At 43.1% G+C, this 19,317-nt stretch overlaps 1 protein-coding gene across 3 annotated transcripts in view; it reads left to right on the forward strand.

The window, feature by feature from the left end:
- The window catches only part of Sgk1 (serum/glucocorticoid regulated kinase 1), a 124,314-nt gene that overhangs the window by 95,365 nt on the left and 9,632 nt on the right, over positions 1-19,317 (forward strand). Inside the window, exon 1 of one of the 3 annotated variants that reach the window (XM_031380575.1) lies at positions 8,975-9,264. The exons of the other annotated variants lie outside the window; for them this stretch is intronic. The gene's annotated coding sequence lies outside the window, so the exon portion shown is untranslated. Of the gene's footprint in view, positions 1-8,974; positions 9,265-19,317 lie in introns of those variants that run through there. 3 annotated transcript variants of the gene reach the window in all.

A 19,317-nucleotide genomic window follows, 5' to 3' on the forward strand; every position in this document is an offset into this window, starting at 1 on the left:
CACTGCTCTGTGAGATGAGAGGAGCACTGCTCTGTGAGATGAGAGGAGCACTGCTCTGTGAGATGAGATACTATGCTTCAACTTATACAAGACTAACAGGGGACAGAACACTTACCTAACATGTACAATGTTCTGGGTTTGATCCCCAGCAGCACAAATAAAATAAAAACTAAGGAAAACAAAAGAGTCCTTGGATTTGGGCTGGGATTCAAGTTCTGTGGTAGAGGGGCTTAACTCGCTTGTATCAGGCCTAGGTTCAAGGTGTAGGATGAAAAACAATTGGACAGAGGGCAAAGTGTGTTCTAGAAGCAAGAAGACTTTTTTCTATAGGCCGTAATGCCAAATAGCACTAAGTAGACACTAGAATTGAAGAGAAGCTGGGCTGAAGCAGAAAGGAGGCAAATGCTAAGAGAGTGAGAATGGCTTTCACTTTCTCTAATTAAGTAGGGTCTAATGAAACAGGAAAGCGGTGCTGAGCCTTAATATTTATGTTATGCCTCACACATTTATGAAGTGTGTTCACAAAATTTAATTCAGTGTATGCAACAGGCCTGTGAAATAGGAGGGGCCGCCCAACCCAAGGAGACTAAAAGGGAGTGGACAGGCTAGAACATCTGATACCATCCAAAGCCCAAGGCCAGAACAGCCAAAGGCTGGGGGCAGGGAAGAGCCCAGGGCCAGCAGCCATACTCCACCCACTACCTGGGGTGAGACAGCTCTCCCATGAGGATCAGTGGGGGCTAATGGTGGGCTTTAATCTTTTCTTCATAAAAGGATTGGGGACACCCCAAAAGCTGTTGCTTGTACATGGGATGTGTTCTTCTAGCTGGGCTGCCTTGTCTGGCCTCAGTGGGAGAGGTGTGCCTAGCTTCACAGAGACTTGAAGTGCTTGTGTGTGGGGATACCCACGTGCAGAGAAGGGGTTAGGGAATGGGGGGGAGTGACCAGGAGGGGAGCAGTGAGCAGGCTGTAAAGTGAATAAGTAAAAAATTAAATTAAATAAAACTGAAAAAAAAAACAGAGTCAAAGAATATATTACCAAAGAAGCCAGGGACTGGGGGAGTGTGTGTGTGTGTGTGTGTGTGTGTGTGTGTGTGTGTGTGTGTGTGTGTATGTGTAAAACACTCTATTTTCTTTGAAAGACTAAGTTTATCTATCATTTTATCTATCATCCTTTTTCTTCTGTTTTGTATTATGTGTGTCTTCTGAAGGATGATGAGAGAACATGACAGTGCCTGGCCTGTCTGTGTTGACCTTTAGTCCATTAGCAAAAGCAACACCACAATAAACAAGCTGTCTGCTGCCTAAGACTGCTAAGATCCACACCATGTATGATGAAGAAGCAAAGCAGAAGGCAGCCTTAGGGTGAATGATTCTTGATGTGGTGTGAAGAGAATGCAAGGAGAGGGGGCCTCATCTGGGACAGGCACAGAGACCTTGGGTGCTTGTAGATGGCAGAGGAATTATGATGGGAGAACCCTGAATGCAGACTATGTCTGAGACAGGAGGATCGTGAGTTGGAGGCCAGCCTGGGGATGAAGACCATGTCTGAGACAGGAGGATTGTGAGTTGGAGGCCAGCCTGGGGGCTACAGGGTAAATCTTTGTCTCAAAAATGAAACATTAAGAGAGAAAAATAGAAGTCTGTTGTGTCTGCCCACTTTGAAATTTTCTGTGTGATTTGAGGGCTCTAACATGGTCTCTCTTGTAGCACATCCTCCTCCCTGTCACAGTCATTCATGCAGTTACTGAGGCAAAAGCATAAAAATCTTCGTGGATGGTAGTGGAATTGTCCTATGGATGTTTAATTTAGTCAGTTTTTGTCACACAAACTCTGTGTGTGTGTATATGTGTGTGTGTATGTGAGAGAGGGGGGGGAGAAAGAGAGAGAGGGAGAGAGACAGAGAGAGAGAGAGAATGAGAGAGAATATATTGTATTATTGTATTTGAGTACTTTCAGAAGTCAGAGGACAAATTGTGTGTCATTCCTCAGATAACATCTAACTTTTTCTTGAGACAAGGTCTCTGTGTGACCTAGAATTTATTAAGGAGCCGAGGCTGAGAAACCAGCAAACCCTAGGGATCCATCCACTGTCTCTGACTCCCTATCAGTAGGAATGAAAGTTCATCACTACTGCATTTGGCTTCTATACAAGTCCTGGAGATCACCACATATATTTTAAAGTTTCGTTGTTAGGTACATATCTTTCTATTGTGATTTATTCATTTATTTTTTAATTTACTATTTGTTTGTTTATTTATTTTGAGGGAAAGAAAGAAAATGAAAAAGTTATCCTGTAGCCCGGGCTAGCCTTGAACTCCCGATAGAGTCCAGTCTCTAGCTGGTCGAAGTCTTCCTGCCATGACTTCCAGGATATGAGACACCGTGCTTGCCTCTTTCTTTTTCTTTACCTCTGGTGTGTGTGTGTGTCTAGGATAGGATCTCACTACGTAGCTTTGAACTCATATGAAAATCGGAATGGCCATAAGCTCATGAGTGACCTTCCAGCTTCCCCCTCCCAAGGTCTGGGACTGCAGACATTGTCTACCACACCTGAATCATTTTGTTCCTGAAAGGTATTCCTGTAGACATCTGTCTGGGTATTTGGAATCTTTCTTTCATTAGTTTAGAGATGGGAGGCTGTGTCTTCTGCACTGTACTCTTTCTGATTAGAAGTTCAACTTCCCTCTCTCTCTCTCTCTCTCTCTCTCTCTCTCTCTCTCTCTCTCTCTCTCTCTCGTGTGTGTGTGTGTGTGTGTGTGTGTGTGTGTGTGTGTCTGAATTTAGGGCCTTGTGCATGCTAATCAAGTGTTCTTACACAGAGCCACATCCCTAGTGAGATTCATTTATTTTTCACCTACTTACTTTTAATTTTTATATTTTTTTCCAATTTGAGTGTTGTATTAGTCAGGGTTCTCTACAGAAGCAGAATCAATGAATGGGAAGGCCAAGAATCCAGAAGTTGCTTCAGCCATGAGGCTGGATGTCTCAGCTGGTCTTCAGTAGGCACTAGAATCCCAAAGAGGTAGGCTCTAATGCCAGTGAAGGAATGGACCTGCTGAAAGACAAGAGCAAACAGGCAAAGAGTAACAATCTTAAGCTCCTAGGGTCTAAACCACCAACCAAAGAGTATACATGGTGGGACTCATGGCTCCAGCTGCATGTGTAGCAGAGGATGGCCTAGTTGGTCATCAATGGGAGGAGAGGCCCTTGGTCCTGTGAAGATTCTATGTCCCAGTATAGGGGAATGCCAGGGCCAGGAAGCAGGAAAGGGTGGGAGAGGGAGGGGGTAGGGGACAGGTCTTTTTTTTTTTTCCTGGAGGGGAAACCGGGAAAGGAGATAACATTTGAAATGTAAATAAATAAAATATCTAATAAAAATAAATAAAAAGGAAATTCTCAAAACAAAACAAATAATATCTGAATGAAAGTCACGTGTGCCAGGTGGTGGTGGTGCACGCCTTTAATCCCAGCACTTTGGTAGGCGGAGGCAGGCAGATTTCTGAGCTTGAGGTCAGCCTGGTCTACAGAGTGAGTTCCAGGACAGCCAGGGCTACACAGAGAAACCCTGACTGGGGGGCAGGGGTGGGGGGGGAAGAAAGAAAGTAAGTCATGTGTCTTCCTACCTCAGATATCTTTACAAGAAGTGGGTCCAACCAATTCAAACCAAGCAAAAATATTTCACTGGTGTACCCTTCATTTCTGGATTGCAGTTCATTCCAGATGTAGTCAAGTTGACAACCAAGAATAGCCATCACAAATACAATAAACCTAAATAGACTACATCGTCTTTTGGGGTTTTTTTTTTGTTTTTTTGTTTTTTGTTTTTTGTTTTAGTTATCCAAACAGGGTTTCTCTGTGTAGTCCTGGCTGTTCTGGAACTTGCTGTGTAGAATGGTTGCTGCCAATTCAAGAGATGCCTGTCTCTGTGTGCACCACCACTGCCTGGCCACTAAGGACGGCCTGACCTCATGGTAAAACCAAATCATCTCAGGAAATAAGAAGGAAGGGAGGGAGGAAGATAGAAGGGGAGAGAGGGAGAGGGAAGGAGAGAGAGGAGTAAAAATGAAGAATCAAATCAGCCCGCTTTCAAGTCCAACCTCTTCTCTGGGGCTGGAGTCCCTCACGCCTTCCCAGCATTCACTCAGACAAGAGCAAATAGGCCACACAAGTTCAAACTCCTTTCTGTTGTCATGGAAGACTGAAACTCGTGCCCACTGTTTGCCTTTTTGTACACATTTGTTTTATGTTGCTGGACCTGTGGTGGACTGGAATATACTATAAATTAGGATTTCAACACAGAATGGGTCTCCTTCCAAGTTCACAATGTGTTTTCCCCAGCGCTATTATTGACAACGCTGATAGCGTTCTCTGGCTGAGAAGCCAGGTGATGATGATAAGCCAAAGATCAAACCGTAGACCCACCTTGAGAACCATTCTTTTATCCAGGCATAGAATGGCCAGGTAAGAGAATGGCTCCCTGAAACTCTTCATGCATTTCTTCAAGTCTGCCTATCACAAGTTACCTTAACCCTTACATTTGTCAGAATCTCCACATTTGTTTGCCATTTGAGACAGAGAATTGCTGTGTTACCCAGGCTAGGTCCAAACTCCCAGAAATTCTCCTACCTTGGTTTCCCAATCTCTGGGATTATAGACATCAACTTCTGTGCACAGCTAGATTACATTGAAGGGAGAATTTAGAGCCATAGACAAAACTGAGGGTATGTTTTTCCTGAGAAGACAAGTTAATGCTCTATCATGTTTCAGAATTGTATGTATGTGGTTTGTGTGTGTTTCTGCGTTTGTGTGTCTGTGTGTGGTTATGTGTGTGTTTATATGTGTGATGGTGTGTATGTGCATGTGTCTGGGTTGGCGTATGTTTGTTATAGAATAAATGTGACATGAAAGTAGAAGAGGGAGTCCCCCTGGGAGGGAAGGGGAGCCAGGGTGATGGGAGAGGGATGCAGAGGAAAGATGTAATCCATAGTAGTGATGTGTGAGAAAAACCAGAAAAAATACACTTGGTAATTGAATCAAATAATGAAGTTCCTCAAAAAGAGTGAATGGAGTTACTTTGAATAGATGGATTAAAAAGTCACGTATTATTAAATGGAAATCTCAGTGCCAGATGTGGGCTGCCTTTCTATGATTGTTAGCTTGGGAGGACCTTGCAGAGCCCAAAGTAACACAGGCAACTGTCCAAGCTGCTATTTGCTGACCAGACCTAGACAGAAATACCCCATTGATGGAAGCACCACATGCCTTGGTCACAGGACAGAGAAAATTCAAGCTGGAACTGGACTGGAACTTTCCTCCTTGCTGGCCAGCCCTCAGAATCCCAGAAGGTGCTATACAGGCTGTGGGGGGAGAATTCTCATTAAGTCTTACTCAGCTGTAGACCCTTGTTCAAGGTGAGCGAGCCTACTGTACAATATGTCAAGTTTGCTATGGGGGTAACCAACCGCTCTCTGATTAAATTTGGTCCTGGGTCCATAAGAAGAAATTGACTTCTGGTATTGTAAACCTAGTGGAAAGCCTGTGGCTTGTGAGGTCATTTGGCCTAGTGAGGAAGTTTCTATAGTTCCTAAGTGAACATGATGGGCTCAACAAATTGCTTTCTCTATAACTGCGTTTGTGGCCACAGAGTGCTACTGCTATTGGCTTTGGTCAGAGAGGCTCCATTCTGCAGTGATCAGCGGTGACTGGTCAAAGTACACTATTGAATGCCCAGCTGTAAATGGGATATCACTAACACACCCTTCACAGTGCAGGGAACATCGTGGAAGATGGGGTGGAAAGAGTGGAAAATCTAGAGAGAAGTGTGGGGTGTGCTGCAGTGTAGACCAGCAGCTCCCAGCATGCTCTAGTTGTGACACTCGGGAGCTCACCGCAGGTGGGTTTCCTGTATGAGCCCTGCACAATGGGACCTGTCAACACCCCATCACAGGAGGCAGAGCAGCTCAGCCATGTAATCAGTTCTTTTATCAGCTCTGATTCAGACTACTTTGCTTTGTAGAAGTTGTAATTTGACAAGATGACCTCAATATGACAATAGCCGCTGATAGTCTTGATTGATTAACTTAATGAGTCACTTGGAGAAGTTTTTTTAGTGCTGACAAATGAAAGGCTCCTTGCAAACTCAGTTTTCCCTTTGCCAAGTACAACAAAGCGTCATCATGAAAAGAGAGGGGAGGAAAGATGGACGTCTTAAGTTAGAGTCACCAAGTTCTTAGCTATCTACCACTTCCCCTTAAAATAATTCCCAGGGCGTCCAGTTCCTAAAAGTCCTTTGCATATGGCACAGGCACAATTAAACATGTGTTGGACAAATGAATTTGATTAGCTCTCACCAAAACTTAAAGTGGAGGAGTGTGTTTCATTTTGAAGATTTTATGAAGGTGTGTTCCACTACTCATATGTTGCCTCCTATACCATCTATTTCTATGACTCAAATGTTACAAAATGGACACCCATCACTTCCATCTTTGTGTGTGTGAGTGCATGCGTGTACGTGTGTGTGTGTGTGTGTGTGTGTGTGTTTAAGACAAGGTCTTTCTGTAATCCAAGGTCTCAAACTGACCCAAAGGCATGGCAATCTCCAGCCTCAGTTTTCCAAGTACTGGCATTACAGGCATGAGTTAGTATGTTCAGATAGCACTGTGCTAGTGTTGGAAACTGCTAGCCACAGGCATTCTCCTTTTCCTGAAGCGTGTCTCTTTCAGTGGGCCATGCCGAGAATAGCAGGAAGCAGCCAAACTGAGTTCTGCATTGCCTGCTTTGGTTCTTGTGGTGAACTTGAGAATAAGACCTCCTGACACTGCCATGGAATCCGGACTTCTGCCTCAGTGGCTTCCTGCCACAATCTATCCTCTGGGTGATTTCATTTCTTCCACCAGCAAGAATGGAGCTGTAATAATAGACTGAACGATACGTGCATTCAAGGAGATGATGCAACAAAACATGGTGTAACATGTTCTTAGTGGGCAGTGTGTGTTTTTGGAGGAAGAATTCTGCTTTTATAGAACAATTCACACATTTACATTTGCTGTGAGGAAAAGAATCCCAGGTTTTGCTTTATGGCTACTTTCACTATTTTGTGCCTTACTGGACCATTAGTGGGTTGTTTTTTCCCCCCTGAAATTTAAAGCCTCATCATTTATTAAACTTTATTATCTAGGGCCCTATACACAAGATTGGCAAGCTTCCTGGAGACACATACAGGCACACTGGAACACATGCATGTGCTCTGGACCCAAAGTCCTGCAGCTGGAGATAACACTAGGTGTTGCCTGTTCATTTAGATAAAATAGCTCACTTTATTTTTTGTTTTAGCTTTTAATCTTTAAACTGTTAAACAAGTGATTGACAAGGTAAGGTTGTAAACTCAGATTGTAGGTTGTTCTTTGGGCTGAGACAGCCTCTTCCACATTATTCTTTGCATGGGCCACCCCATATTCTTCCGTGGACTCTTGGTCACAACAACCAGAAAGACAGGAACACATTTTTCTTACATTCTTAGAATCCTTAGAGTGTTGGATTCTATGGTAGATGTGGTGGTAAGTACATGTTTTCCTAGCATTATGAAGGTAAAGGCAGCACAATTGGAGTTCAGAGACATTTTAACCTATACAGTGGGCCTGTGCTGGGTGAGACCCTGTGTCAAAAAAACCTGGGAAAACCAAACCAAACCAAATGAGTGGGATTCTAAAGCCAGGATTTGGGATGCAGGAAAATACTTTGCTCTGTTTCGGCATGAGCATTTCTAGTCTGAAGATGGGTGACCCATTCCAGGGTACAGTGAATGGACTTTCAGATGCCTCTACTGGAGTGTTGAGAGTCAAGCTCATGTAGCATTTGAGTTGTTTGGCCTTAAAGTCCGTCAAATCCCAGCCTTATGGCTACCCCATTGCCAAATGCATGGGTGACTACAGAACCAATTTAGCTGGTCACGGAGGAGGCCTCACTGTCCCCCAGATTGAGTAAATTAATGGTTTAGCCTTCTGTGGCTTTACAGTGGAGCAAGGTCTTTGTGGGGCTCATACATTTACCTTCTTCTTTCTTTCCTCTCTTTAAACTTACTTGTTATTTCTGCTCTTTGACTGGGGAATGAACTAACAGTACTCTACAACAGCTGTTTTTTTTCTAGTTCCCAAAATTCACTAAAAATGTTTTTATATAGTGCAGGCACTTTTCTTCTTACAACAAAGGGCCATCCCAATAAACACACAGCAAATCGAAGCAGACTGTCAGGAAGCATTTAGCACACACAGCCTACTGCATACGTTATAAGTTAGCACACACAGCCTACTGCATACGTTCTAAGTTGGTTTACCTGCTCTACCAGTATTCAGAACATTTATGTTAGCCTATAGTAGACTATCATGAGGAACAATGTATCTGTCCATCACTGGCTAGGAAAACATTACAGTTTTCATAAAATGTAATTTCTATGGAAGGCATATCAATCTATCACAATTGTGTCAAAATATTCCAATCGTGACCTATGCTAATAGGTGACTCAGTGGGTAAAGGGTGCCTGCCACCAACCTGAGTCCCAGCCCCAAGACCCAGATCGTGGAAGAGAAAATTGAGTTCCTCAAGTTGTCCTTAGAGTTCCATTCTCACACTGTTACATGCACACACACACACAAACAAATGTAACAAAACAAGTAATATGTAAACAAAACCACTGAATTGTTTTTTTTAAAAAACTTGTAAGTTGGACAATTATAAATCAGTGACTATCTTCTTGCACTTATTTTACTCAAGTAATTCATTTCACACCTAAGAGCTTTGATTTTCAAAGTCTTTTTCTGTTAGCCTGGCAGTCTGTTTGAAAAAGTTTAGCTATATAGCTGGCCATGAAGTTGCCTGGCCTGAAAGTCTTCCTGTAGTCTGGGCTGACCTTGAACTTGTAATGCTCTTCCTGCCTTGCGTTTATCTCCGCCTCTTCCTGTGCCTCTGCTCTGCCTCCCTTGAGCCAGGAGGACAGACACTTGGTTTTCATAATTTTTCTTACCACTAGGAAATTTTGAATGGTGTGTATTCTTGGTTATCAGCTTGACTACATCTGGAAATGGAGGGCACATCTGTGAGGAATTTTTGCTTAATTTGAAGTAGGAAGGTCTATTTTTAATCCATATCTTGAGGCAGGAAGGCACACCTTTTATCCAGACATTCAGCCTCGTGGATAAGCAACTCCTGGATTTTTGGACTTTCCAATCACAGCCGGCCTTCGCTGTATTATCTGGACTGCAGCCTGTAAGTCATTCTATAAATCTCCTTTTAATATAGATTCTTCCTAAACGTTCTGTTACTCTAGAGCAGTGGTTCTCGACCTTCCTAATGCTGTGACCTTAACAGTTCCTTATGTTGTAGTGACTCACCACTATAAAATTATTCTTGCTGCTGCTTTTTAGCTGTTATGAATCATAATGTAAATATCCAATGAGTGACTCCCAAAGGGGTGGGAATTGCTGTTCTAGGGAAACCTGAATGATGCACGTTGTCAGTTTAAAATGTGAGATTGAAGGCAATTTATGCTTTAGGGAAGTTATCTTTCTCATATTTCAACAAATTTCCCTCATTTTTATTATCTTATGTCGAACTGCATCAAGAATATCTAGTGATGTTCGTTACAGCTAAGGTTAAAATCTTCTAATGTGCTGGGATACAGTTCAGTTGGTAGTGACTGTAACCTGCATCCACAAAGCCCTGGGCTCCTTTCCCAGAACCACATAAGCAAGCCCTTGGGAGGGAGAGACGAGGGGTCAGAAGCTCAAGGACGCCCTCAACTACACCACAGTTAGTTCAAGGTCAACCTGCACCAAAGAACGACTGAGGCCAGCCTACGATCTTATTTGCAAGGTCTTATACATTTGATTAATTTGCTGAAATATCAAGCCTCTGGTAGCTTTCTTTATTCTTATGAAGGACATTTTATAATGTCTAATACAAATTGTTGAGAGGGAAGCTTTCAACAAGTTAAATTTGGATTTACTCAAGCGAAGGATTCAGCCCTCCCCCTCCCCGCAGGATATAGTTTCTCTGTGTAGCTATGGCTGTCCTTGAAGGATCACTCTCTAGACCCAGCTGGCCTCAAACTCAGAGATTCTAAATTTATGCCAGGCTTCAGAATCAAGAGACTCAGGACCAGGAATGGTGGGCAAGCCTATACACTCAGTATTTGGGAGGTAAAGGAAAAGAAGGTCGTAAGTTCAAGGCCACCCTGTGCCTTGAAACCAGGTCTCAACCAGGTCTCAAAGAAACAAAATAACAAAGTGTAGAAGAGATTGACTGCTCTGTGGTGGAGGTAGCCGGCATGCATTTTGGAGGCGGAGATAGTTCAAGGTCAGCCTTATCTACAGATCTAGTTCCAGGACAGACTACACAGAGGAACCCAGTCTCAAAGGACGGAGCTATCTTGGGCAAAAGGAACATTTGACTAACAATTATTTTAGTATAAATCATGTGCATCACATGTATATGAATATATTTGTACCAATGTGTACATGTATATTACATATACACATTATAAACATGAATATATAAGGAAATATAAGAAAAGATTTGGTGAAACATTTTTTTTGAATTTTGTTCTTACCAACAGGACTATGGTTTGTTAGATAAAATACAGGTTTTGAGACAAGATATTATATATTCCAGGTTGGCTTAAAATTTACTATGTAGCTGTGGATAACTCTGAATTCTTGGTCCCTCTCCTCTCACCAAAAGCATGTAATGAGTTGTGTGGCAAAATATACTTTGGACACTTAAAACCTATTTTGTAACTTTAAAACTGAACATAGTAAAAATAGCCTATAGCCAGTAGGTAGCTACCCCAGGAGTGAAAATGGCTCACTGATGGGCAGATGAGGACAGGGCTTTTTTAAGCTTGTTTGTTTACAGGGTCTCTGTAGCTCTGGCAGTCCTGGAATCCACTCCGTAACCAGGGTAGCCTTGAACTCAGATCCACCTGCTTCTGGCTTCCAAGTACTGGAATTAAAGGCATGCACCACCATGCCCAGCTTTGGACTTAGCTAGCTTCTTAATGGAATGGGTGGAGAGAAAAGGAATGTTGGGAGCGGGAGGTGTGTAAGTGGAAGAAATTAGAAGTAAGAATAGAATTAGATTTTAGGGCAGAGAGTTTATCCAAAACAAAACAAAATGGCCCTGATTAAAACTCTGGTTATTATGGTGTAGACTAACAGAAAAGAGAGAATACAAGAAGACTTAGGAGAAGGTGTCACAGGGTGGCCTGGGGCGGGGGAGGGGATGTGCGTGGAATGGCACCCGTGAGCCACAGGGCTCTCTAATTTTACCTTCCTTTTCAGAAATGCATGGCAGTCAGCTGATTAGAGTTTTGTTTTGTTAGAGGAGAATTCTGTGGTAGTAGGTAAGAGCCCCAGGGAACAACCCCTGGGCAGGTAAGTTCTGGGTAGAGGGTGGGGTGTGGTAGCCACACCTTAGAATAGGTCAGGATTTAGGGAAGCCTGGAGAACTTAAAGTCTAGGTTTACTTTGATATGTTCAATAGGAACCTCAACTGCTTATCCAGGGTCTGAAACCCAACCTGCTTAATATCTGGCACTTACTAAAAGCCATTCAACAAATGCAAACTATTGTAATGGAAAATCAGACAAGACGCGTCTAGAGATGGCTCAGTAGCTAAGAGCACTGACTGCTCTTCCAAAGGTTTGGTCCTAGCACCCATGTGGTGGCTCATAACCTGTAACTCCAGTTCCAGGAGATTTAACTCCTGGCTTCCTCGGGCACCAAGCATGTACATGGTTCACATGCAAAACACCCACACACTAAAAATAAAATTTAAAAATGAGAAAAATTCAATAAGAACTTTACAAGTGACTAAAATTATGATTAACAACAGCCTTATGAGAACATATTACCACTCAGCTGTCTCTCCCGTGGCTGTGGCACCAGGAAGAGTCCTCCTTGTGCCTCACCTGGGCGAAGCAGGGGCCTTGGGTGAGGGAGAACTGGAGGGATGACCATCTCAGCTACCACCCAGGTCCAGATCAGGGTCCACCTGGGAGAGCTGGCCCACTCCAGCATCGATCCTGCCTATAAGCTGCTGGAGCATGTGAAGGGCTAGCCTTTCAGAGCCAAAGCTGCAGGATGTCCAGGATGCAGGGCAACAGCAGGCTATCTGAGAGGAGTCTTTTGTAAGCCAGAGGCCTTGCACCTTGAACTTGCAATGAATATTTGCAAGGAAAGCTATTTGGACAAAAGGCATACTATACAACGTTCTGTGACACACTGCAGCTTTCACAGCGAGAAGTTTTTATTATTTTTAAATTTTTTTTTTTTTGATTTTTGGTTTTTGGGTTTTTTTATTTTTTTGTTTTTTGTTTTGTTTTTGTTTGTTTGTTTGTTTTGTTTTGTTTTGTTTTGTTTTGAGGCAAGTTTCTCTGTGTAGCCCTGACTGTCCTGGAACGCACTCTGTAGACCAGGCTGGTTTCAAACTCAGAGATCCATTAGCCTCTGCCTCCTGAGTGCTGGGATTAAATGCTGTGCCATCACTGCCCATCTATAATGCTATTTTTAAAAGAGACAGAAAGCAATAATGTCCAGAGAACCATATAATGTCCATTTCAAACTTTTAGAAACCTGTAATCTCCAAGAATGCAAAGATTTAAGAACATAGGAGTAGGGAGGTGGAGGCAGGAGACAGAAGAGCGTCAGGCAGGAGACATGTAACAGCTGCTTGTTCTGCCCTCTAGTTATTTATTATCATGATAAAAACAAGGCCGTGTGTGAGGTTGTGTGCTTATAATCCCAGTGATCGGTTGGTTTAGGCAGAAAGATGAGTTTAAGGTGACCTCAGCTATTCTGGGGGAATTCTGGGCTAGCTTATGCTGCATGGCAGCCTGTCTTAAAAAGCAAATCAAACCAAAATTTGAAAACCCAGATATTTAAGTCCTTATGCAGATAAACTCTTATGCAGAGTTATGCTGTGAAACTTCAGCCCAGAATCGATGATGATGATGATGGTAACTTACATAGATGTAAAGGTTAAAAACAACAATCAGTTTGCCTCCAGGATCTCTTTCATAATACATAATTCCCATCAAAATTTGTCTTAGTGTTTTAAAACTGAGAAGGAAGGATAAGTAGGAGAAATGTGGCAGACTCGAGAAGAGATTCATTCATTAGATACCTCCAGTGTTTATTGAGCATTGCTTAGTGCAAGGCATGAGAAGGTGGGGGGCTGTAATCCCACTCTTCATGTTTCAAAATGCTAGAAAAATGTAAACATGTACAGACTCCTAAACTCCCTGGTGAGAAAGACTTATTGGTAACCCTCAAATTGGGGATGCATTTCAAAACTTAAAAAAAGTTCCTGACGGAAATGGGCAGCTCTAGCTGTCTCCTGCAGCAGCAGGGCAGCCAAGTCCAGGAGCATTAATGAACATTTCTTACAAAGGATGGAGGAGCCACAGGCTTTCAGAGGTTTTCTTGTTGTGGGAGAAGTCAGTTGATGTGCCCATGTGTCCTGGCATCCTGAGAGCTGTGGTCTTCATATTTCTACTTGGTGGTAATGCTTTTCGAGGCTCCAAACTGGTCTGAGATGACATTTGATGTGTTCAAACCCGTTGATTGACACTGATGTATACAAACCCACAACCTCAATGCATAGACATCGGAATAATCTTTTTCTTGTTTTAACTTTTGCTTGATAAATTGGTGCAATGTTCATCTTGCATAGACTTGCAAAGAATGTTGAAAATTATTGGCTACAGAGTGGGATGAAACCCATATCAAACCTGGCAGGAAAGGTTATAAAAACACTCAACAGTACTATAAAGTCTACCATGTGCAGAAGAATGGAGGGGTTCAAGTCTCAGGATACAACCTCAAAGGTTTTTTAATTGCTTAGTATGAAAGAAACCAGGGCTATACTGCATTTTCTTATTTCTGTGCTGCAAAGCCTGTGTGTGAAGTGGGTTATATCATGTTACTGATACTGCCACACATGCATATACGATTGCAGATGGCTAAATTCCCCACAGCATTGTATCCTGAAAGACAGTAGTGAAGAGACCCCTTCTCAGTGGGCAGGACTTTTGAAAGTGGATCTGGATGCACACACTGATTGCAAGCAAGATGGCCACAAGTGTTCCTGTCTATCAATGGCTGTGGCCACTGGTTCAGTGAATGGTTAGAGACTTGGAAGGAACATGGTTGGAAAAAGGGTAATAAGGACATGTGGGGAAGAGGTGTGTGGGCTGAGCCTCTCTTGAGTTTGTAAAGGATGCGAAGGCACTTTCATGTCCCGTGTGAATGGCAACCAAAGAGTGCTCTCAGCAGGGAAGACCTTTAAAATTTAAATGGGTTGACTGATGGTTTGAACCCATAGTCCCAGCACTTGGAACATGGAGGTAATAGGATCAGAAGTTCAAGGCCAGCCAGAGATACAGGGTCTCAAAAATAAATAAGTTTCAGAGGGTGATTCCATCATCAACTATCATGGCAGGGAGCATAGCAGCAGGTAGGCATGCATGGTACTGGAGCAGGACCTGAGAGCTTGTATTGAGAGAGAGAGACAGAGGGAGGGAGGGAAGGAGGGGAGAGAGAGAAAGAGAGAGAGTAAAGACATCAACACCACCTAGCTGGCCAACAGGGGATAGAGTATTCAAATACATGAGCCTGTGAGAACAATTCTTACTAAAGCCACCAAGAGATCATACAGTGAGTTAACAGAAGTTTCTACTCACCAAAGCCCCTGACTTTGCTCACTACTGTCTATCCTAAGTCTATGCTGACAGTGCCAGCCAGTTGAATCCCCAATGTGGCACCATTTCCCAGAGTGCAGTTTCAGGAGTCAACTTTTCCAGCAAGCTGATTCTATTTTGTCACTCTGACCATACATAAGGTCGCATTTTGTCTTAGTTGGAACAGACATGCTTCTGCTGAAGCTCCAGTATTACACATTCCACTTTATCCACTGTCCTGATCATCTGACAAAGATCAGATGTGACTTTATCACACATGAAGAACTGCAGCAGTGAGCTTGATCCTGTGGAGTGGAGCCTATCAGCCTTCCCATGGTTCCCATATCCCGAGGCAGATGACAAAGTGAGAGAGCATTAGTTACAAGGGCAGTACTCAGCAGGCTGGGTGGGGTAAGGTACTTCAGAAGAGCAGTCCCCGCAGGCTCCCACAGGCCCCCTGCAGGCCCCTCCACAAGCTCCTGCAAGCTCAAAGCTTGGTCCCCAGTCAGTGGAAGTGTTTAGGAAGGATTAGAAAGTGTGGCCTTCTTGGAGACATGTGACTTGGGTGGGCTTTAAGGTTTCAAAAACTCATGCTAGACCCATGGTGTTCTCTCTCTGTCAGTCTCTCTCTCCTTCCTCCCTTCTCTATCTGTTCCCTGTAGACCAGGCTGTAAAGCTTGCAGTTATTGTCTCAGTGTCATGTCTGCCTGCCTGCTTCCTGCCATAATGACCATGAAATGGCCCTCTGAAACTATAGGCCAGGACCCAATTAAATGTTTCATTATATAACTTGCCTTGGCCATGGTGTCCCCTCACAGGAATAGAACAGTGAGACACTGTATGTATGTGTTCTGAGTGGACATCCTGTACATTTTCTCCCATCTGTTCTCCATAGCTAGGCCTCATGGTTATCAGCCCAAGGATGAAGGGTTCAGAATGGAAATTATAGCACCCATTACATCCCTAGCGACTCACTAACAAAAGTTTTACTTCCCATCTCTAAGTTCATGCTCTGTTGGCCTGGATATCTTAGTTCCAGAGGGAAAATGTTTCTATTAGGAAACACAATAAAAAATTCCATTGAATTGGGAGTTAAAATGTTTCCATTGATTTGGGAGTTAAAATGTTTCCATTGAATTGGGAGATAAAACAGATGGTTGACTAATTTGGAACTGGCCTGTCTCTAAGTCAGCATGGTAAAGAGGGGGTTACAGTGTTGATGGGAATGACTGATCTGGCCCAACAAGGGGAGACTGGACAAGTACTTGAGTGGAGGCAAGGAAGCACATATCTGTAGTCCAGGCACTTTAGTATTTATTTCCTGATTAAAGTCGATGGGAAATTATCGGAACCCAATTCAAGACAAAATTCAAAAGGCTCAGACCCTTCAGTAATGAAGTCTGTCTCACTCTCCCAGTTTAAAGAACAAAACAGAGTTTACTGAGGAAAGGGGGAATATAGAACGGGGTGATGAAAGTGATTGTTAACACCAGCTACACTTCCGTGATCAGTTACAGAAAGAGCCCTCACTGCCATGACGACATCTCCATGTTTTATTAAGATTACCTCTGGACATACAGCGGGTATACTGATCAAATATTCTTCTTATCCCTCTTTATTCCCTTCCCATGTAACCTAAGATATTGACTTCATATTTTATTTAAGACATGGGATATCAGGAAGAGTAAAGATCATTTCTTTCGAAGAAGAGGATTACTGCATTTTTTTTTTGGTTGTATGTAGAATGGATATTTCATGTTAAGGAATGCCATTATGTTGTTGTTGTCTTTAATTTGGAAATTAAGCACAGTTTAAAGAGCTCTGTGTTGGTTTTAGATTGACAATAGATTGATTTCTGATGGCTAATTGTAGGCATCACCTTCACTGAATTAAGGAATATATGTAAAGGATTAGGATTATTGTGTTTCTAGAGGTGTCATGTGTGTGGGTGGAATGAGTAGAATGTCCTACCTGCTGTTGGCTGGAAGCCTGAATAAAAAACAGAGAGAGAAAAGGTGCTCTTTTTAAATTCCTCACCCGTATAGACAAACCCTTCATCTCATTTTCAGATTTCCCAACTCCAGATTATGTGTGTTTTTCCCCCAGTGCCAGACATGAGGGTACATGCTGGTAATCTCAGAATTTAGGCAGTAGAAGCAGAAGGATCAGAAGTTCAAAGTTGTCCTTGGCTAGCACTAAGTTCTAAGCAGTATGGGCTACATGAGACCCATGTCTCAAAGAAAGGAAAGAATAGAGAAAAAATATATACATTTCTAAGCATCAAATGTGTCCCAGGACCTACTTTAGTGATATCAGGGCACAGCTAGGTCTTAGGAAAAATAGCTAGATTTGGAATTCTCTTAAGCTTTTGGATGTGTTTGTCAACCATAGTTTTATGGTCCGTGGCCTCTTGTGTGCAGCCAGGTCGGTCACCCTGCATTAGTTATTTCTACTGATAAACCAATTCTTGGTGCCACCAAAGATGTGTCCCAGCCAGATGTGATGGAGGGAAGTCATGACACCAGGAGCCGTTGGAATGACCTAGAAAAGCTCTTGGGAACACTCAGTCCCTCCATGACCTTCGAGACTCCACCTTCTTCAACTGGGCCTTATCAGCCTTCATTCCATCTCAACCACAGCAGACAATGAAAAGCTCCCACTTCACTTTCCACTGCTTTGGAGTCTCAGCACCAGCCTTTACTTCAAACACTTGGTTAATTATCCTGGCCTTTAGTTCCTGGAGGTGACATCTTTGGGAGCATTGCAAGTGGGACCATGAGGAAAGCAGGAAGCTGAAGAACAAAGGTGGCAATCTTTCAGCCCTTTATCATGGAATTCCTACCACCCAGGCCTGGGCGTTGCTGAACCCAGGGCTATGCTGAGGCAGGGGCTATGCAAATGCTTAATCACCAAATCACCTCACACCTGTGAGTGGTCAGCAGTGCTTGAGGCCTTCCTCATTTTTTTTTCAAAACAGGGTTTCTCTGGCTGTCTGAGCTGGAGTCAATGTGTAGACCAGGCTGGCCTGGTCCTACAGAACTTAGAGGTCTGCCTGCCTCTGTCCCAGGAGTGCTGGGTTAAAGGTGGGGCCACCTTGCCTCTTTGTTTGAGGCCTTAAGGTGTGTGTATCGCCAACAGAAATGTTTTCCATATGAAAGTCCATCTTGAAGGAGGCATATAATAAGTTCTTTATGTTCATTATTTTTCACAATTTATGAGATGGAAATATCAGTAGCCCTACTCTACAGATGCCAAGATTAAGGTGTAAATTCTTGCAGATAGCAGGCCTCAAGGAGAGCTTGACCAGGCACTCTTTCACCATCTGTATTCACTTTATCTCCTGAGCTTGTGCAAGTGACATAAAAAATATGGTCAAGATGAAAGACCATTAGTGGACAAGAAAAGACACCAAGCAATTCTCCAGCCCCCCACTACTGCTAACTATCACGTTGCCTCCTTTTCTGTCATCTATGGGCAGGGTTTGTAGGACACTGTGGCCTGGGGTGGCCTCAACTGCTCTAGCTTCCTCATAGAACAATTACAGGGTCAGTATGGGGAAGATTTGAGAAGAGACTTGGACTGTGAGCCAAGTAAGGCTTTTAGCTTTCACCCTAGTTTGACAGATCTGTCAGAAATTAAGGGGCGTTTTCTTTCTATGAGCACTTTGTAAATGGGGGGGGGTGAAAAAGAGCCCCTTACCTGTCTCCACCTTGGTTCTAATTTTCATAAGCATGTCTCAAGCCATGGTTCTGCAAAGAAATGCCAGGTTCTGTGTTCTTGATGGTCAGGAGAAGGTCTTTAGACTTCCTGGGATGTGGGCTTCATAAGTAGATTCACCCTGGAGCAATTGAAGCTGGAGGAAGCAGAGCGCAGGGGCCCTCAACCCATCTCACTGTTTGGATTAGTTTGTAAGACATGACCAGAGAGAGACCTTTTAGAGTGTAAATGCATAGCCATACAGCTATTTCAACAGTGTGGAAAGCTTTCTGTGAGGCCTTGGCCTCTTGATGTTAGGTGATACTCAGTATGTAATTTTGATTCCAAGAGTCTCCCAATTTCCTTTTCTTGTCAGAAAAACCATTTTTTTTCATGATCAGATAGATACTTTCTAACCCACCCCTCTTACCCCGCACCAGGTAGCTTAAGAGTTAAACACAAGGCAGATATGTAGTGTTCCTCATGTATTCTGGCTGGTAAGGTTATTGATGTTTTATAAACTTTTGATTTGTTGTTCATAGTATCAGTTCCCTGGTCACATTCCAAAGATGGAGTGAAGCTGACCTTTCAGTCACAGACTTACCTACTGTTGCCACCGAGATTTTTATTCTTACAAAAATGAAAAGCACCCTGCTTCTTCCTCCCCCCCCCCATTAATATTAAAAACATCTCTTTCTAGGAAGAATGTTGGTAGAACATCAGTGTTATCATTTCTCGGGGGTGAGGGGAGCTCCATAATAAATAAAGAAAGCTTAGCAGTGTGGGTGTTACTAACCCTTAATGACATTATTAAGGATGATCTATTCTGCTCTTGTTTTCTCCTGCATCTTTCATCTTTATGCACGTCACTTTTGACAGTTACAGAT

Source organism: Mastomys coucha, unplaced genomic scaffold, assembly GCF_008632895.1.
Source record: "Mastomys coucha isolate ucsf_1 unplaced genomic scaffold, UCSF_Mcou_1 pScaffold2, whole genome shotgun sequence".
Lineage (NCBI taxonomy): Eukaryota > Metazoa > Chordata > Mammalia > Rodentia > Muridae > Mastomys > Mastomys coucha.